Source organism: Notolabrus celidotus, chromosome 16 (assembly GCF_009762535.1).
Source record: "Notolabrus celidotus isolate fNotCel1 chromosome 16, fNotCel1.pri, whole genome shotgun sequence".
NCBI lineage: Eukaryota > Metazoa > Chordata > Actinopteri > Labriformes > Labridae > Notolabrus > Notolabrus celidotus.
This window is the reverse complement of record NC_048287.1, coordinates 8,834,092-8,853,970: the sequence shown is the minus strand read 5'-3', so window position 1 is coordinate 8,853,970 and position 19,879 is coordinate 8,834,092. Positions and strand designations below refer to the sequence as shown.

Sequence of the window (19,879 nt, the reverse complement as noted above, 5' to 3'; positions counted from 1 at the left end):
CACACATAAATACAAAAGAAAATACATGCACTTCAACAAAATATAAGTTTACATCTATGAGGTTGGTAAAAAACTAAATGTTATGGCTGTCATGAGCACAGTTACCAAATGACACACAAATCTATTTCAAAATATTTCTTTTTTTACGTTTTTCTTTTTCAGTGTAAATATATTTTGGTAATGAAATTAGTGAGTTATTGTGAAAAACGTTCTCCCAGCCTGTGTGTCAGAGTGTGTCCAGCAGAGGGAAGCAGAGAGCAGAGCAGCAGAAACTGATGAACAGGTGGTCTCTGACTCAGCCTGGATTATCATCATCATCACCATCACCATCATCATCATCAAATGTCAGCACACTGATCCAATACCTCTGAGAGGAGGGTACTGGCATCAGCATGCACGACTCTGTGCCACACACACACACACACACACACACACAAACACACACACACACACACACACACACACACACACACACACACACACACACACACACACAGGAAGAGTTTACAAACCATGGTGAAGCAACATGTATGATTCTCCTCTGTTCAATATTCAAGCTCTCGTAAATGTGACCTTAAGTTCTTCAGAGCTGAAATTGTCCTGACGTCCTGACTTAGTGCAAAAGGTTAAAACCAAACTCCATTCAAAAAACCAAAGACTCCAAACTATGGGCTGTCTCAACCTGGACTGACTTTTTGGTACCTTTAGGATGTGAAGAAACAGACAACTGTAGTGGGATCAATGCAGGTGTCTAATAAACTAGAAACACCTGTAGCCCATCCACTATTTATTCCTGTTTAGTGAACATCTTGTTATCAATAGCCCAAGTTGGCCATCACCTCGATGGTATATCGAATATGATGCATTGTTCTTGCTGTAGTCACTATACAATCTTTGAAAGAAGAGCTCTTATCTTGGTAGGAAATGTTGCTGAACAAGACGGCACAACAACATACACACAGGTGAACAAACCTGTTGGCTGCTCCGAACTGAATAAATTATGAGTCTTATTAAAAAAAAACAAAAAAAACCCCAATGAAACTGTATGTATCACTAGGTCTGAGTCCTCCAGAGTCCGAATGCAGTCAACAATTGAGTCGTAGTCTAATGTCACGTTCAAACCTGACGCAAACGGTCGCGCTATTCGCATTAATACAGACGCGAGAATGTTTTGTGTTTACTCGCGAGATGGAGGAGGGGTTGTTCCCACACCAAACTAGTCTGTTGTTATCAAACAAGGTTGAGCTCGCGGACATGGAATGGGGCAGCCGGATATTCTTAAGGGGGCAGAGCTAACTTCCTATTACAACCGATAGCTGGATTCAAGTGACACACTAAGTTTTTCACAACTCACCAGATAATCCTCCTCACTCTCTGTCCTCACAGTGAGCTCCTGTTTATTCCTGATCCCATAAAAATGGGTAGAGTCCCATATATTCAAGGTGTCCCATATATTCCAGATGAGTGAAACTCCGCTGGTCCATACGTCACACCTCACGTCACAGGATGATCTGCACGCTGATTGGCTTTCGCAGCGCGATGGATTCACTGAAGTTCAGATATTTCAACGTGCAAATCACGCCATTCATGTCGCCCAATTCGTGCCATTCGCACCGCCAGAACACTACTCGTGTCTTTTCGCGTCTCTACATTGACTTTACATTTAATTCATTTTCGTGCTTGGTGTGAACACCACATAAAACCTGCTTTATACTTCTGCATCAAATCATCCCCGTCCCCAAAGCCTAGGCGCGTAATTCTGCGTAGCCCCTTACCTATGTAGAAACCTCTGCATGTAGCCAACGCCCACCTCCTCCAAAATGTAACTACGCATCCGTGGATTGAAAGCCCTGTGATTGTCCCATTGGTGGCATTTTATTTCTTGAATTTACAGCACTTCCGGAATCGCCTCACATCGGCTGTGCTCCGACGACTCCTCTCTATTCTTCCCTGTAAACATTGCTGTATGATAAACAGCAGCATGTCTGAGCTGTAAATTAACATGATGAACCTTGAATCACTGTGAAAAAGTAGACAAAAAACTTAGAGGTGGGAAACAGGCGACCCGACGATTAAAGAGACCACACTTCCCCCAAGCGTTGGTGGAATATTGCTGCCCGACACGAACACGTCCATGCACAAGTATGTAGTGTCTCGTCCACGTCAGCCACTGATGCGTAGGGTCAACGCAAAGGTTTAAACCAGCCTTAAGTCTGAGTCATTAGTACTCGAGTCCTTGTCAATCATGAGTCCTGAACATCAGGACCTGAATCAGACCCATGTCTAGGTCAACTGCAATGCTATCTCAATGAGAGAATTTCACTCCTCTTTGATCCAAACACATGAACATTGTAATGAAATTGCTCTGATGCCAACATACTTCATGTGTGATGAGCATACATTTGCCGATAGAATAGTCTGTGAAGTTATTTTGGTGAGGTAGAGGCTAGATGTTGAAGACGCTGAAGCACAGTTGCACTGGTTGTCACACTTTCAGAGCTCAAAATAAACCAGGATAAATAAAGTATGTGATATGTAGAGACACAATGAGGACACATGTTCAGGCTCTTCACTAACAGGTGGACGCTTTTATCCAAAGAAAGGAATTAACGACTCTCTGTTGACATTGTAATGCAGCAGATGGATTCGTTCTTTTTTAGCCCAGATGCTGCCTGATGTAACAACACACTGTGTGATAGTACAGACAGAAGAAAGAATATCTGACCTAAGCAGTGAGGTACATTGATTTAACATTTTGGAGATTCACTGGGTTACACACAGCTGTAATTTCACACAGATTCTGGTATCTCTGTGCGATTAAATAAAACACCCTGAGGAGTTTAAGAGTCTGTCAGTAATAAATGTCACTTAATGAACCATACCAACACACTAACACTGACCTATAATGCTTTAAACGTTGTGCAGTCACCCTAATTCCCTCCACAGAAACAACAGCAGGCCTGTTTTGCTCTGTTAGCATAGTTAGCTGCTGTGTCCGGGCTTTGGGCTATTGTTGAGCTGCCTTGAGTTAATTGAGTGGAAGTGAAGGGAAGTAATTAAAGCTCACGCTCAGCTGGAGGCCACAGAGCACAGATGTCAACAGAGGAGAGGGAGGGAAAGTGATTTATATCACACTCGGGGTGAGAAATCCACCTGCAACTCAGCAGAGAAACAGACGCTTCAGCCATACAGGAAATTAATCCACATGTAGTGAAGTGATGTTTGGAGGGGCTGCAGAGGTCAGGCTGATCCTCCCACTGATGTCCTCTTAAACACAGATGCGTATTATATCAACAGTTTCTAGATTTAACAACATGACACATATTTTTTGGAGGCTGTTTTGATTTCTTTTTATTAATATCTAGTCCAAACCAAGCGGCAACATCCGGTCTGAAAATATGAAGTCCATGCGAAAGTGCTATAAACTGCAGTTCATTGAGCGTTTGCTTGAGGCTGGCTGCAGAAACACCGGAAACCACATACACACCCATTCAAAAAAAGATGATCTTTCCAGCAGAAATAAACATGTTTACAGCCTGGTTAAAAAAACGGCCTAGGTCTGAATAATGAGTTTCTCTATCGGCACACACTGAACAGGGTGAATTTTTTTTAACGCAACAGTTCAGAAGATATTAAGATTAGGAGTTATGCCCATTTAAAGGCATGACTGACTTGACTGACCGGCGGGAACACTGTAGTTGTTAGCGAGGAGGCTCAAAGTCTGCCTCACACTAGCTCAACAGAAGTTAGGTTGTGTTCAGCGTTTCCAATATGGCTCCCGCCGATGATTGGCTTCAAAACAGGGTTTCAGAAACAGATGGGCGACGTCATGGATACTTTGTCCATTATTTATACAGTCTATGGTTCACACTAGTGCTACTTCAATTTGGAAAGGAGCCTGGGTAGCACATGCATGGAAGGAGAAGATGTTTTCAGTAATGGTGACTGTGTCTGTGTTGATTTCCCTTCATAGAAAACAGAAAAGGTCCTGTCTCCACTGACAGAAGCAGCAGATCTTATTATCCAAACGAAACCAAAACAAACGTTTTCAGTGCTCTGCGCTGGTTCCACGCTCATTTTTGCCCTGGCCTTGTATTGAGTTGAACCTGCCATGTTCATCCCTAAAACATGTACGTAAGCTCAGTTATCAACCTCAGAGATCTCTCAAAGGAGGTGGACCAAGAATAACTACTTTAAGATGATTTTACTGCTAACTTATACAGGTGAGTCCTGCAGGGTTCTTAAAAGGGTTCTCCTGTTTGGACTTCTTCTGCATTTATGATGAGTCTGTTATTTGTCTGTGTTTAAGGTCATTCAGTCTCCTGTTTTCCTTGAGCTTACAGCCCTGTTACAGATGCATCAAGGACAATTTCTGAATCTGAATCACTACAAACAGCTAACAAACAGTTTCACAGCGGAAAATTATTTCTTTTTACAGCCTGGTGTAATATTTCTGCATATTTCCACATGTTTCGGATCTGCAGAAGAGTTTCAGACACAGACAGAATTTTGTGGGTTCGAACTTTGTTTGGCAGCACAGCACAAGTTATTGTGCTGCTGTAATCTCTGATCCAGACTCTGTGTGTGTGTGTGTGTGTGTGTGTGTGAGTGTGTGTATGTGTTTTTTTTTTTTGGGGGGGGGGGGGGTCTCTAGTGAGCTGTTTGACATGTCGGGGGTGTTGGTGTTGGTTTGTGGTCCTCCTCTCTCTGGGGAGCCGCTGTGCTCCGTCTCTTCACCTCAGCAGACGGTCTGGCTCAGCACCTGCTCCTCTCACTGGGGGAGGGGGCGAGATGGAGGAGGAGGGGGGAGGGAGCTGTTAGGGCAGAGGGGTCCTTTGTGTGTGATGGGGGAAGGCATGTGCGTGTGTGCGTGTGTGCGTGTGTGCGTGTGTGCGTGTGTGTGTGTGTGTGTGTGTGTGTATACGTGAGGAGATGAGACTGAAACAGGGAGTGATGAACTGAACAGACAATAACAGAGAATCAGGCTTAGATATGCCAATTACAACAACGCTGCTGTTACCATGGAGACTGTCTACATATCTCTGCCTGTGATGCTGATAGTCTCCTTGGTGCTGACTCTGCTCTTTGATGCTGGCCTGAACGTTTACTCTTTTACAATTCAATATTAATGTACAAAATCTTATTTCACCCAACATGCGGTGGGTTTTTGCCGTTTCCTTGCCTTACAAATTTAACATTTGTCTTAACCAGTCAACCAGTTTTACTCATGTAGCACCAAATCTCAAGTTATCTCAGGACACTAAAGAGCAGGCCCGGGGAATGCTCTTTAATTTTATCTACAAGGACCTAACATTAATCCACCATGAGCAAGAAAACTTCCTTTAACTGGCAGAGACCTTGAGCAGAACAAGACTCACTGGAGAATAGACATCTTCTGAGACTGGACCTAAGTTCAGGGGAAGTCCTTAAGCCCATAGTAGTCTGAGCCTATAGCCTTCTAAGCCTATGTCAGTCTTAGCCTATAGCAGTCTAAGCCTGTCGCAGTCTTAGCCTATAGCAGTCTAAGCCTGTCGCAGTCTTAGCCTATAGCAGTCTAAGCCTGTCGCAGTCTTAGACTATAGCAGTCTAAGCCTGTCGCAGTCTTAGCCTATATCAGTGTAAGCCTGTTGCAGTCTTAGCCTATATCAGTCTAAGCCTCTCACAGTCTTAGCCTATAGCAGCATACATAAGAGCTGGTCCAAGCCTGAGCCAGCCCTAACTATAAGCTTTATCAAAACAGAAAGTTTTAAGCCTAATCTTAAAATTAGAGAGGGTGTCTGCCTCCCGGACCCTGACTATGTAGATGATTCCAAAGAAGAGGATAAAAAAACACCATATTTAAGTATAGTCAATTTACTTAAAACCTGCAACATAACAGTATGACATTATAACTAGTTTAACTAGGGATACACAATGCAGATTTATTTGAGCCAATACAGATGACCAGTACTTAACTGATCCTGGACAGTATGAGATAATCCATATTTTTTATATGTGTTTATGAATGTGTATAGTTTCTGCTGCACTTCACATAAAAAACACGAGATCAGTCGACTCTCAGAAACAAAATGAAAGGTACAAATAGTTGAAGGACTCCTTTAGAGATGAGCCTGCATTCCTCTTTTGCAGTGTGCTGAGTGTCATTCTGTAACTGTAAGCATGAACCTGCAGCTCCTGACTGTCATAAATATGGTTGTATTGTTGTTTATTGTTCAGAGCTCCTAAGTAATCTAAGAGTGTGTTTGACATGAACACTGAATGAGACCTACTACAGTGTTATGTAACTGAACACATGGGGGATTATAATCCTCTACATGGCTGTCTTTGAATAAAAGCTGAAAAATCATCTTCATGGACAAATGCAGTTTATTTCAGTTTACACTCCTTTTTATTTGTGATGCTCTGTATCTGATCACTGTATGAAAATGGATGTATTGATCTTTATGGAGAGGATGCTTGGTTACTGATGGTGGAGCGCTTAATAGCAGCTCTCTGGGCTCTAATTGGTCCAGGCTGCAGCCTCCCTGCTTCCATTGGCTGATTCCACCAATACACTTTCCTTATTACATACAGGGCTCCTCCCTCCTGTACAAAACAGGGGGAGCGTAAGGGTGTGTGAGCCCTAAGTGCTGTCTTACAGGCTGGATGTGTTTGCCTTGCAGTTTTGGAGCTGTTGCACTTTTGAACCTCAGAGACATTCAGGGTTTGGAGTTTTTTGTGAGTGGGGCACATTATGTAAAAAAAAATCATGCAGAAAAACATCACAGCTTGGATCCGACAAATTATGGGGAATATGGAATATGTGTGTGTGTGTGTGTGTGTGTGTGTGTGTGTGTGTGTGTGTGTGTGTGTTAATGCTTTGTTTTGGCTTTTATAGCAGACTAACTCCCATTGTCTGAATAATTCATATAGTTTAAAAAAAAATTATTAATTGAGCAGTAACCATTCCCTAATATGAACTGAAATGTAAATTCAATGGCAAAGACCTTATAAATAGTTATATACACATGTAGATTGTAAATGAGAAAAAAACAAAATTCAAGCCTTTAAGTTTGTAGTTAAGTCTTAATAAAATAATCTGCAACCAGGTTGTTATTTTTTTTTTTTTGCTTTTCTATGGTGGCCCTGAAGGTCAACTGTACAAATATTTACTGACTACAAAAACATTTCACAAAGCGCAAATACATTTCATTAAACACAATAGTTTTGGCATTTGGTGGAATTTTTGCATTTCATTTAATGTTTTCTTGATCTTTGAATTGTCTTCTCTTTCATTAAATGCATTTTTTATGTTTTTGTTATTTTGTTTTTTTATGTGGGTTTCTATGTTTGGAAATATGTGCGCGCTTACCTTTATGTTGAAGTATATCATGAAATGTTTTTATGTGTCATGAAATATTTCAGAGATATGTGAATTGCTTTCGTGTTTCATTATCTTGCATTTTGTTAAATCTTTCTTTGTTTCGTGAAATGTCTTTGCCTTTCCAAAAACTTTTCGCATTCTGTGAAATGATTTTGCATGCCATTTTTGTGCAGTTGACCTTCAGGGATACTGTATGTTCATCAGTACTATTTCTCAATCTGTTAATGAAACTACAGTTCCTGCAGCTGGGTGTAGCTGAGGACAGAGAGCTCATACTGCGCCTCCTCTGTCTGCCTGCCAGACAGCACTGAGGGCTCCTTGCACCGCGCTTGCTCTGGTACCTAAACACATTGTTAAAGCGTCCTGATAACGCTGCTGCTTTTACTTTGTTAGTCTGGTGGTCGCTGGGAATTATCAGTGAGCATTTCTAAAGGATCTGAGTTTTCTGCTGGATGATCTAAAGTCAGCGGTGAGTGGAATTTTAAATCTCAACATCACTGAGGATTTGTTGACATTATTTCACATTCAGCGCCATTTGCAGACAGGTACACCTACCGCCCCTTTTATTGTTCCCACCGTCTAACGCGATGCTTTTATTTGAAAATCCCGGGGATGGAAAAAGCAGTATAATAAAAAAATAAAATAGTAACACAAAGCTTTGATAATAGAGTGAAATATGTGAGAATAAAGCGGCACTGTGGTGAAATGAACGGGATCAGATGTGACGCTCAGATTCACGTAAACACCGACGCTCCTGATATTTCTGATACTGGATGAACGCACTGAAACGCTCGATTGGATCTAATGATCACTGATTTTTATTTGAATTAGTCTTCAGCATCATACGAGTGATCTTCATTCTCATCCTCACACCCTGCCGCCTGCAGTTTCTGTGTTCAGCTCCATGTTATCCAGCAGATACAGTGATACAGTGATAGAGGGAGCAGCGGCTGTTCGGTGTCATCTGTTTTTTCAGCAGCCTATAGATTCATAATGGAGACTGTACACGGTGCTATCAGCAGTAACAGATCCAGAGTCAGTCTGTAGGTCCGGACCACTGCTTTAAATAGTAGAGACAAGTGCAAGCACATTTCAATGAATTATTAATATCATAATATAAATGCTCTTTTTTTTTTCCTAACGCAGAGCTAACAGTCTATAAATAGACACATTATCTTATAACATGTAAGAGACTTATTAAACCAAATCCCTTTCAGATATGTTACAAAGCTTTTTAGATAAATCACAAAGTTGTCTCAAGGAACGAAATTTATAGGTAAAGTGAACTAATCTGTAAGATTAAAAAAAACCACATTAACTTATTGTAACAAATGTGACAGCAAAGAAACATTACATACACATTGAACATGTCTTTATTATAAGATTGAATAAGAGCTACCGTTCTGTCATTAGCGTCACCAGCTGCTGATGGGAATCCGGGGCAGGGGGCGCGTCCGGCGGTCAGCAGGTTACTGTCTCCCGGGGTGACTTCCAGCACCTCCCACATCCAGGGTTGGTCCTTCGGCTTTCTGTCAGTTCTAACAGTCAGACTATGTGGATACATGGTGTTCCCAGCCTGTCTGAATACTTCAGGTTTAGCTGCTTAAGCGAAAGAAGCTGCTGTGTTGTTTAAATTACATCTACTTGATTATATAGACTATATAATAAAGAATAGTCCTGACTGTCAGGACATTAAAGTTGACCATCAGTCAGCTAAAAGCATTGAGACAGGGCCGGACCTAACACATTAGCGGCCCAAGCCCCCCCCCCGGCCCAAGCCCCCCACCCCCACCCCAAAAGTGCTAAATTTTCAGTATATTATTCATTTTATTTCCAAGTGACAACCTCCGGTCTCAAAATATAAAGCCCATGTGGAAGTGTAAATACACTCCCAATCAAAGAAGACGATCTTTGCAGCAGAAATAAACATGTTTACAGCCTGGTACATAAAACGGCTTCGGTCTGAATAGCTAATTTCTCTATCGGCACACACTGTATGGGGGGTGAATTTTTTTTATGTCTCATTACGTTCAAAGATATTAAACTTACGAGTTTTGCCCAAATAAGGACATGATCGACTTGATTGACAGGCGGGAATACTGTAGCTGCTAGCGAAAAGGCTAAAGGCCCTCTTCTTTACCTCTACCTCACACAAGCTTGGATGTAGTTAGGTTGTGTTCAGCATTTCCAATATGGCACCTGCTGATGATTGGCTTCAGAACAGCCCACAGGAATAGATGGGTAACGTCATGGATACTACGTTCATTATTTATACAGTCTACGTTTATTTCTAACAACAACAACAACAACAAAAAGAAGAACAGTATTATCTTGTGAGTATACTCCCTCAGGTCCCTACAGATTGCCCTCTGTGGCTGCACATGAACTACCCCTCAAAGACAAGAGAAGGAGCTCTGTTTTCTTCACACTGCATCCATATAGATTCAGGAGTTACTTGAACAAATATTTGTGGTGTGTTATATATACTTAGCATTTAAACAGTCTAAACATTTCCTATGCATAATTTTCTTTTAGTCTACAGTTTCCTCATGTGAATATTCACAACATTAACTTTTTGTGGGGTCATTTTTATTCCAGAAACGAAGCAGCACTGTCAGGGATATTAGTGGAGTGACTGAGGTCAGAGAAGAAGTGCTGCAGGGTCATTTTTGTGATCAGAGGTGCTCTTTATGAGGTTTTCTGTTCTGTTCCACTTGTGGAAGAAAACAAATTCAGTCAAAATGGCAGCAGTCTGACTCAAACCAATCCAAGGCACATTTTAGGATCTGTTTAGAAATAAAACCACTTTATTGAACGTAGCAAGCTATATTTCTAGAAACGTGCTGTGTAGCCAAATCAAAACACATTTACTAACAGCCTCTGAAACTCTGCCTCAGCTCCCTGACCAAGCTCTGCCATCAGTGTTTTATATCAATGTTGGTGTCCTGCTGTGTGATTTTACATTGTGTGATGGCGTTGCAGAATCAGGAGAGTGAAACACACACACACTCAGTGCCTGCTCCACTGTCACGCCTCTGTCACGTTTCTGTTAGTACCTCTAATAGAGGCACAGCGGTGCGATGACAAGATCCCACTATCACACCTCTGAGACATTCACTGAAGGAGAGAGATGTTATAGGGGCGTAAATATCACGCCTTGAAGGTTGTAAAAAGCTGTAGATGCCCTTTCTCCTCAGGCACGCCCCTGATACTGATGACAGCTCAGGGAGGGCAACGTCGCCCACCCATAATTCCTTCATGACATTTACATTAGCTGTGTTAACACGGATCACTAATAATCGATGTAAAAGCCTGATGAGAATTAAAATGCTTCATTTAAACGCCTCGATCAGAAGAAAAGTTATGAAAAGTTAAACAAAGCAGGTGTTCTGCTGAGATGTGCTCCTTTGTAAAAACAAACAAACAAAGGTTTTAATGTACTTTCTAATTTAGGATTGGGTTGACACTGTACTCACAGCCAAATTCCACCATATCTATGTCTGGTCCATCTCCGATCCATTGCAGTACTGTACCGGATCTGAAAGGTTTCTATTCTAGTCAATGTTTTAACTTCCACTGGATCCGCTCTTGCGTTCCAGCTATGTCTCTGATCCGGCACAGTGGATCTGGTGGAAGTCCAATGTAAAACATTGCACCGGCTGAGATAGTTCCAACGGTGCATCGTTTTAAAAGTTAGGATAGTTCGGAGGATGAGGAGAAGCAGAGAGTTTTATCAGCTGTGATGTGTCGGCAAAATGTTCTCCGCGTTAGATTACATGAATTAAAAACGTATGATGACTGATCTTAACTCACACTTTCACTTCCCGGGGGCAAAGATATTTACTTTACATCTGCACAATATTAAAGTACCGTCATATTAATGTATTGTACGTTGTATCTAACAGTTTCTCCACTCGATGTCACTGTTGTTACTTTAAACTAAAGATGAATGATCACCTTTTCAAAGTGCTTTAACATATAATTTGGCTAACGGGAGTTAGCACTTAAACACCCCATGGAGAAAAAAAACTTTTTGCTGATTGGCCAAATTGAATGAAAACGTCATATCTGCAACAATATTTTAGTTAGTTTGGATGTTACGGTCTACTAGTTCAAATGAAACAATGACACAACTAAAGGCTGATTTATACTTTTGCGTCTCCCCTACGCAGCAGGGGCTGACGCGGACATGAGCCCCACATACTTGTGCGTCGGTGTGTCCGTGTCGCGCAGCAATTCTCCGCCGAAACTCCTGAGGGCAGTGCGGTCTCCCTGATAGCCGGCCGCCTGCTTCCGGTCCCGCTACGATCTCTGTTTACTTTTCCACAGAGATTCAGAGCGTGTTATGTTAATCTACAGCTGATGCATGTTGCTGTTTATCATGCAGACACGACTACATAGAATAGAGAGGAGGAGATGAAATACACGGCCGCACATGCGGCCGATGTCCGGGATCCCGGAAGTGTTGTAAATGCGGGAAAGACAAAGCCGCCGAACAGACCAATCACAGAGCTTGCGGTCCGCGTCGGCTCTACGGGGAGTTACATTTTGGAGGAGGTGCACGTCAGCTACGTGCGTAGGCCTCGGCGTAGGTACGGGAGCTACGCGGACCCCCGGCGTAGGGTACGCCGTTGATTCAACGCAGAAGTATAAATCAGCCATTAGGCTGCTGATTTTGGTTTAAAGCTGCAGAAAGCTTCATAATTACACATATCTTAAATCATATCTTAAATCATATGCATATTTATATCTGAAGAATAAAACCTCATCATAGACTGAAGCACCTTCAAGGCCCATGTGCAGCCTCTCTGAGTGCTTGTATTTAATGATGGCACGTGATGATTTGAGTGTGTTCTGCCTTATTGTGACCTTTTATTCTGTTTTTTCTTTAATTGGATATTTCCTAACTGCAGCAGTGTTTCACGTCTCCATATTGATTGGTGAATGTGTCATTATGGAGGAGGTGTAGTTAGCTTTGTGACCCCGTGGTGCCCCCTCCTTCACAGATGCTCCATCAAGCTGCAGTCCTTTCTGTGGTTTTGCTGTTTTCCTTCATTTTCTTTAAATATCTGCTGCCTCAGTTTCATCTGGGTCAGCCCGACTCGCTGTTTCTGGGATGTTTCCAGAGCTTGTGCCAGCTGAGTGTGTGTCTGTGTGATTGTGTATGTGTGTGTGTGGGAGGGGTTTGACGGGTGGGACTGGTAGGGGCGGGGCTGGTTGTCGAGGCGTCCAGCGGTGGGATAGACATCCAGCTTCCTGTCCAGCAGCAGCTTTAATCCCACCCAGGGAACGATTAATTTTAAAGCGGCTTTCAGACCTTAAGCTCACTTTCAGCGCTCTGACACACACACACACACACACACACACACACACACACACACACACACACACACACACACACACACACACACAGATACACGCTTAAGTATGTTTTGATTTTTCACAAACACTTTTTAGTTTGAAACTTAAATCAAAGCAAACTCTGAGGTGAAATCTAAGAATCACAGGGAGATCTGTTTGTGAACCCTTTGTGTTCGTGTCAGAAGGATTGAGTCTCTGTCTTTTGACCTTTGAACAGCCAAATGAGAATTTCTGCCAGATGTTCGGATGTCTTTAGTTTGTCGTGAAGTGAGAGTAGTTATGATTTTGGATTTTTTTTTTTACTCTAGTCCAATATGATGTCTAACCTCTGACAAACCAGTAATAGTTTTGTGTTTGCTGGTGGTTCTCTCACACATCTTTGTATTTTTGGTTCCTTTTCTGTATATTAATGTCACCCCTCCATCTCCTCCTATTGTTAAAAAAATGTTGTCTCGATTGGCACTGGCATCTTGCGCTGCTGCCACATTTTGGATAATGGACATGTTCACAACTAATCTGTCTGGTGGAGCAATGGTACTGACGCCTCCAACCCTTCCTCTAACCAAACCCACCTTTGCCTTGTTGCTAAAGCGTCGTCGCTCCCTCAGGTGGGTCCAGTCCACAGAAGAATAGATTCTTGTGTGGGATTAAAGCAGACACTCACACGGGACTTCCCACAGGGTCCGGTCCGTCTTCGGTCCGCTGCGGTCCGTCTCCGTGCTCTCTCGTCTGTCAACACCCACCGTTTGCTGGAGTCATGTGACCGAGGTTTTCCCAGGGAAATTACTGAATCAACGATTATTCAACTCCTCTCATCATCCATATTGGCCTCTGAAAACCTCTGACCTCATGATGGTTTGTTGTTGTAGTTAAGTGAAATACGATCTGGTGATAACAGGGAGTGTTTCATTCTGAAAATTAACTGGATGTTTTAATTTGTTTTGGTATCTGACTTCCTGTCCCTGCACTGAACTGCTTTGGTTTGTTTTGAAAAAGGCACTGCCAGCGTCAAAAAAGAAAACGCTGTTTGTGGACACAGGCCCTAAATGTGGGGATGTGCTGCTTCTCTCTGTTATTTTCAGTGATAAGTTAAGAGTCTGTGGGTTTTTGGCTGCTGCTTGGATAAAAGAGGAATTTAAAGATGTTACTTTGAAGGAAATCAAAACAGCTCTACAGAGATTAGATTTTATGATTTCACTGCTGCTTAACACAGTGTCTCATTTCATCCTGATGCCGAACACTCACAAGTCACTTGCTGCTGATGCTGCTCTGCCAACAAGCAGCTGTCAGCACTCAGCCGGTGTGCTCCATTTGGAAAGGTGTGCTAACGTGCCCAAAATAACACACAGGCATTACAGTAGCGCTTCTGTAACACTTGAGGACTGGTTGACACAGATTCTCACCTGCACACACCTGCTCTGTCTGCAAGCACTGCACAAAGCCCATCACTGTGGATCTACATAGGCAATGAGGCTAACATTCAAACTTTGACATCTGTTGTAATCTTGATTCTGATGGCATTAACCTGACAGGGCGGTAGGTGAAGACTTTTTTATGAAGGTGGACTCAGCAGGTTTCATCCCACCCAGCAAACAGATGAACAAACTTTATTGAAGAGCAGAAGGAGGTGTAGAAAGAGAAGTGTCTGTGCTTATCTGGTCTGAAAAGCTGCAGACTCGCGTGTTTCTTTTCTCTGACACTTGCCGTCTTCGACCTCACGCTGACTGAACAAACATTCATCAGAACATAAAGTAGGTTCCTGTGTGTGTGCGCGTAATTTGCGTCACACCCTCCTCGGTGCACCTGGAGCTGTGATCTCACACCCTCTGTTCTCTGCTCTGTCAGCGTTTGTGTGTCTGTGCCAGCAAGCTCTCACTGCAGGGAGACAGCAGAGTGTTTTATCAGGAGACATGAGCTAATTAAACCCTTAAAATATCAAACACCTTGAATACAAGCAGAGTGTGTATTCTGAGGATTGCATGAAGCTGGTGCTGGAACTTATGTCTGGATCTCTGCATCTCGACTTCCTGTTGGACACTCCTCTTCAGTCAAGGAGAAAAGGGTCAAACACACTCCTGAGTCCTGACACTGCAAATTAATCATCACTTTCTGTAACTCAACATCTGTTTAAACTTTAAAGGATGCTGTTAGTTTAAAAAGATTAGTCTCAGAATATCAGAGCACCTCTTTGTTCTGTTCACCCCGTCTCTCTGACACCTCTGTGTTTGGTGTGCTTGGTTGTCTTGATTCGATGAATCACACAGATGGAAATAACACTTGACACAAACCGAGGCCCTCAGCTGTGGTCTAGGGTCAGCTGAAACACAAACCGTGAACTAAGATGTGAGAAATGACACCTTCCCTCAGAGATAATTTGAGATAACAACTACAAACTTTAAGCATCCATATCTTTTGTTTCTCCAAACTGACTCATGGGTCATCCTTTGTTTGCATCATCTTTTCACAGAGGGAGCACCTCAATGCTCAAATGGTAGCTGTCTACATCCTGTAAACCTTCTAATACCATTGTTGTGTGTAAAGCAATGACCTGTTTAATATATACGCCTCACCGTGTAGACTCTTACATCAACCTTCATGTAAAGTGTCATGGCAACACAACCTTGGCACAACTGTTGTTTAAAGCAGCCAAGCGTTTTCTGCCCGTGCCATAATAAAGGAAGTAAGCAGTTGGCTGTCGAGCAAAGGCAAAAGAAAGGCTGACCTTACCTGTAGCTATTTCCCTTTCCCCCGCCATGAATCCCGGGACCAGCTCACGCTGCTTCCCTCTAATGACCCCTCAGGGTTTAAGATGACAGTTTATTTGTGATAACAGATAAGACACACAACAATAACTCAAACTTAGTAACACAATGGGAAAGAGGGAGAACTTCTCAAAGCGTCCCGTCTCATTGGCCAATCAGTCGCGTGACCAGGAAGGCCTGCCCACCTGTAGCTCGACAGCTATAACACCTATACTCAGTACAGTGCTAAAGGATAATATATAGTGCTCAGATGGCTGTAGTGGATCGTACCCAGACAGGGAGCGCAGCCCACCTTGAAGAGTTCCTCCTCTATAACCACCTGCTCACTATACATTATCTTGCTTCTAGCAACTAAAGACATCAACAAGTTGACACAAAGTATTGATCTAAAGATGATGTTATTGATTTAAAAATGATTAATCATACAGCTCTCCCTCTGATTCTTCTAGTAGTGCTTCCATGGTAAAGATACATTCTGTTCAGCCTCCTTACAGAAGAAATCATCAAAACTGAACATTTCGATTCACAGTAAAGTTGAAACGCTGTTGTTTTGAACTGCTGCACAAAACAAACACAGCATTCGTGTCTGTTTTCTTCAGTTTGGTAGACGTTTCTTCCTCTCTTTGCTTATGACTGCTCAGAAATTAACCCCCCAATCTAAAGTTTCCTTCAAACAAAATATAAGTAAAACTTAAAATATCCTCTGTTGTTTTCTGATTTAGGACGCTAACAGCAACAACTACTTACATGGTGGACCAGTCATCTTCTGTTGATATGTTTGACTGACTAATCAGATAATGAATTGAACAACACACTACTTGATAGAAAAAGAGAGGAGGAAGAAGAGAGAAAGAAAATTGTTGTTGGGGAGAGGTTTGAAGGTGAGGGACTGAACGTGGCTATGACTTTGGACCGTTCACTAATGTCACTGTTCAAAACAGAGACGTCTGATCTGCCTTCTTTTCAAACGCTCGCTTATTACAGTACATGTACAGCTTGAGCAACGTCTACCTCACCAGTTTTACAGGTGCTTCTTTCTTTGTTGATCTTATGGACTGAAGGACCATTTAGGAGAACATGTCAGTGTGTGAGGAGGAAGAGTGATCTCTTGTTTTTTCAAAACTAAAAACTCAACTTTTTTAATTTAGCATTTATCAAACATTTTTACAGACACCCCGATTAATCAAATATCTAACTCTATTTCTAATTTTTTCAAAATGTATTATCGAAGTAAAGTTATTTCTCAACTCAAGTCCTGATTTTGACTGGACTTGAACTGGGGCACGGATGCCTCACATTTGGCCTTAAAATGAAGCATTGATTGCATTCAGACTCAGACGATGGAGAGGAGGACTGAGTCTGAATTGTTAGTTTTTTGCAGAGGGGCCTGAGGTCAGCTGCTCCTCTGTTTGGAGCTCATTCACGCACTGTCTTGTTCACAAACAGTTCCTGCCTGGATGCTGAAAGAGGCGCTTTCTATAGTGAGTTTAGCTTTCAGAGGTTTTACGGTAAATACAGCAAAAGCAGGCCGACATGTGCAACCATCTAGAAGAAAACGTGATTGGGACTCAACTCAGATCTCTGACTCAGATTTAAACACTTGGGACTCAAGACTGAATGAATAAGACAGGCAGAACGAGTCTGTCTTCTTTGGTCCTCTCGGTATTGTTAATGATTTTGTTTCTTCTCTTTACACCTAATATTTTTTTACACTGTAGTGAACTTTGATGGTAGCTTGATTAACCAACACACCTCAGTACCTCGTCCACCTCTGATTAAACACATTCAGTATTTAATAAGTTCATTCAGTGCAGACAGCAGGAGAGATGTATTTTGAAAGAATGCCCATGGAGAGGAAAATTACCCATTGATGAAACACCTGTCAGAGTAAGCTTCATGCAGAGTTCATTTCTTTTTTGTTTCAGTTAAAAATGAGACTCACGACTTTTCCTACACATGTGATTCTCCACATCCCTTCTACATAATATTATTATGTTTTGTTATATGAACGCTAACATTAATGAAGAAAGCATCTCTGCAAGTTGGATACATCTGATTGAAAAATAGATATTTATTGAAAACAGAATCCTCCTAAAATCTATGAATAAAATCTGTCTCTGATTATTATTCAGCCTGAATAAGTCAGGGGAGATGAAGGTGGTTTTTGTGGATGGCCTTTGACCTTAAGCTGAGAGCAACTTTTAGACACACTTTGATCAAAAATACCAGGAACTTTTGGTTCCAGAAACTAGTCTTCAAGGAGCTCAATGATTCCTGTGGCCCATATTTACTTATGTGCGATCTCCCTTTCATGCATTTACCTGCCTGCCCCTCTCTCTGCTCAGCTGGCGTGTTTGTGTATGCTAGCACATATTTTAGATGTAAACAAGATTGTTTCCTAAAAAGGACAATGCATCCTCAAGTATCCCCTGATAGTGGAAAAAACACATAAGCAGAGTCATAATCCATGAAGTTCCATATAACGTCAGGTTACGTGGGATATATTCCAGTATGATCTCTCCTCCTCTCTCCTATGTGTGAATGTGTGCACACAGCAACTGTAATTTACAGTATATCTAAGTTAAGGAAAGTTTTTTATTGTAAATAAGTTTGTCTTCAGGCCATTCTCCCCCAAATTCCTGGACCAGTGACCGTATGCTGAAGTAAAGCCTGGTTTATACTTTGATGGCGTAGCCTATGCCCATAGTTCTGCATAACCCCCATACCTACACAGAGGCCTACACACATAGCTGATGCGCACCTCCTCCAAAATGTAGCTACATGTCGAATTGACGCAGACCGCAAGCCCTGTGATTGGTCCGCTCAGTGACATTGTATTTTCTGCATTTACAGCACTTCGGGATCGCAGCACATCAACTGTGTATTTCATCTCCTCGGACGTTTACTCTCTTCCCTGTAAACATTGCTGTATTAAAAAAAGAGCAACATGTATCAGCTGTAAATTATCATAACACGCTCTGAATCGCTGTGAAAAAGTAAACAGAAAATGTAGCGGGGCCGGAAGCAGGCGACCCAACGATCAGAGAGACCACACTGCCCTCAAGTGTTCTGACGGAGTATTGCTGCACGACATGGACACATCGATGCACAAGTATGTAGTGCTCATGTCCGCGTTGGCCACTGCTGTGTGGGGCCGACATGGAAGTATAAACCAGGCTTAAGTTTCACTACACTGAAGCTAACCCCAGAGAAATGCAGTAAGCTGAGCTACACTACCATGGCAAAACTAGCGGGTACATCAGAGCTGTTTTATTTTGCAATGAACCAACATATTCTAAGTCTGTTATCATACATTTTTCTTTTATTTGATTCCAAGCTAATTATTTTCTCAAGAGAATGAGTCATTTATAGATGTCGGTGAGGGCCAACCAGGATTTCACTGAGTGGGTGTATATGGATTAGTGTTCATTGAGTATCCTGATTTTTGTGTTTGAGCACATAAACATCATATTCAGATTCCTTTCCCCGGTTTCTGACAGCTGCTGACTACCTGCGTAGGTGCAGATCAGCCAAGTGTCGTATCAGCAAAACAAACTTGTTGGCAGCAATGAGACCATCTTACTGGATCCATGAAGAAACTGAGTTTTTTTCTGTTCTGTCGTTGTTGTTTATACGTATTGTTCATGCACCAAGATGGCGGGCTGTTTGTTTACGGCTGCTTGGTATTGTTAGCTTAAATGACATGTATGGAAGAAAACCTTGCTTCTTTAAATCGTTATACCCACGGGCAAATAAATATATCACACTCAGTAGTTTTTAATTCTCCGCTCTGAACAGCTTAGAGAACACTGTTAAGAATCACTGCTTGCTCAAGAAAGCGCTCATTACACATGTGCACAATGTTCTTCAGCGGTGTTTGACGTGACAGAATGAATATACATGCTCACCGCCGACTGGTCTGACTGCTTTTGCATGCGTTTTTAACCATCTCTTCGTTATCGTGTGGACATGAACATTCAGAAACTCTTCTGATGTGGACAGGATTTATTCGATAACAGAGAGAAAAAATGTGTTCATAGAAATATATGATAGGTTCTGTCAATGTGAACACTTCAATAAGTTACATAAATATAGCTTAGTCAAAGGTAGACAAGTGAAGGTCTGAAACATACAAGTGTCAAACTTTAAGAAGATAAGAACTTTTACTTTCCATCACTGCTGCTGGTAAACCTCCTCATGTTTTCAGTTCTTCACTGTTAATGCTGATAAAATAAGAGCAGCTACATGAACAGTTGATAACCTCTCTTTTTCTTACAGAGTAGAACCACATTCTTCTTCTTTTTTGTCATTTACTGCTACATCATCTTCATCATTCTCTTTGCCAACCTCCTCATCATCTTCATCAACTTCTTTGTCATCCTGTCTTTCATTT

At 42.0% G+C, this 19,879-nt stretch overlaps 1 protein-coding gene across 3 annotated transcripts in view; it reads left to right on the top strand.

Annotated features, from left to right (window-relative positions):
* Positions 1–7,676: 7,676 nt before the first annotated feature.
* epb41a (erythrocyte membrane protein band 4.1a) overlaps positions 7,677–19,879 on the top strand; it is a 62,859-nt gene continuing 50,656 nt past the window's right edge. For all 3 annotated transcript variants that reach the window (XM_034705536.1, XM_034705535.1, XM_034705534.1), the window contains exon 1: positions 7,677–7,832. The gene's annotated coding sequence lies outside the window, so the exon portion shown is untranslated. The remainder of the gene's footprint in view (positions 7,833–19,879) is intronic.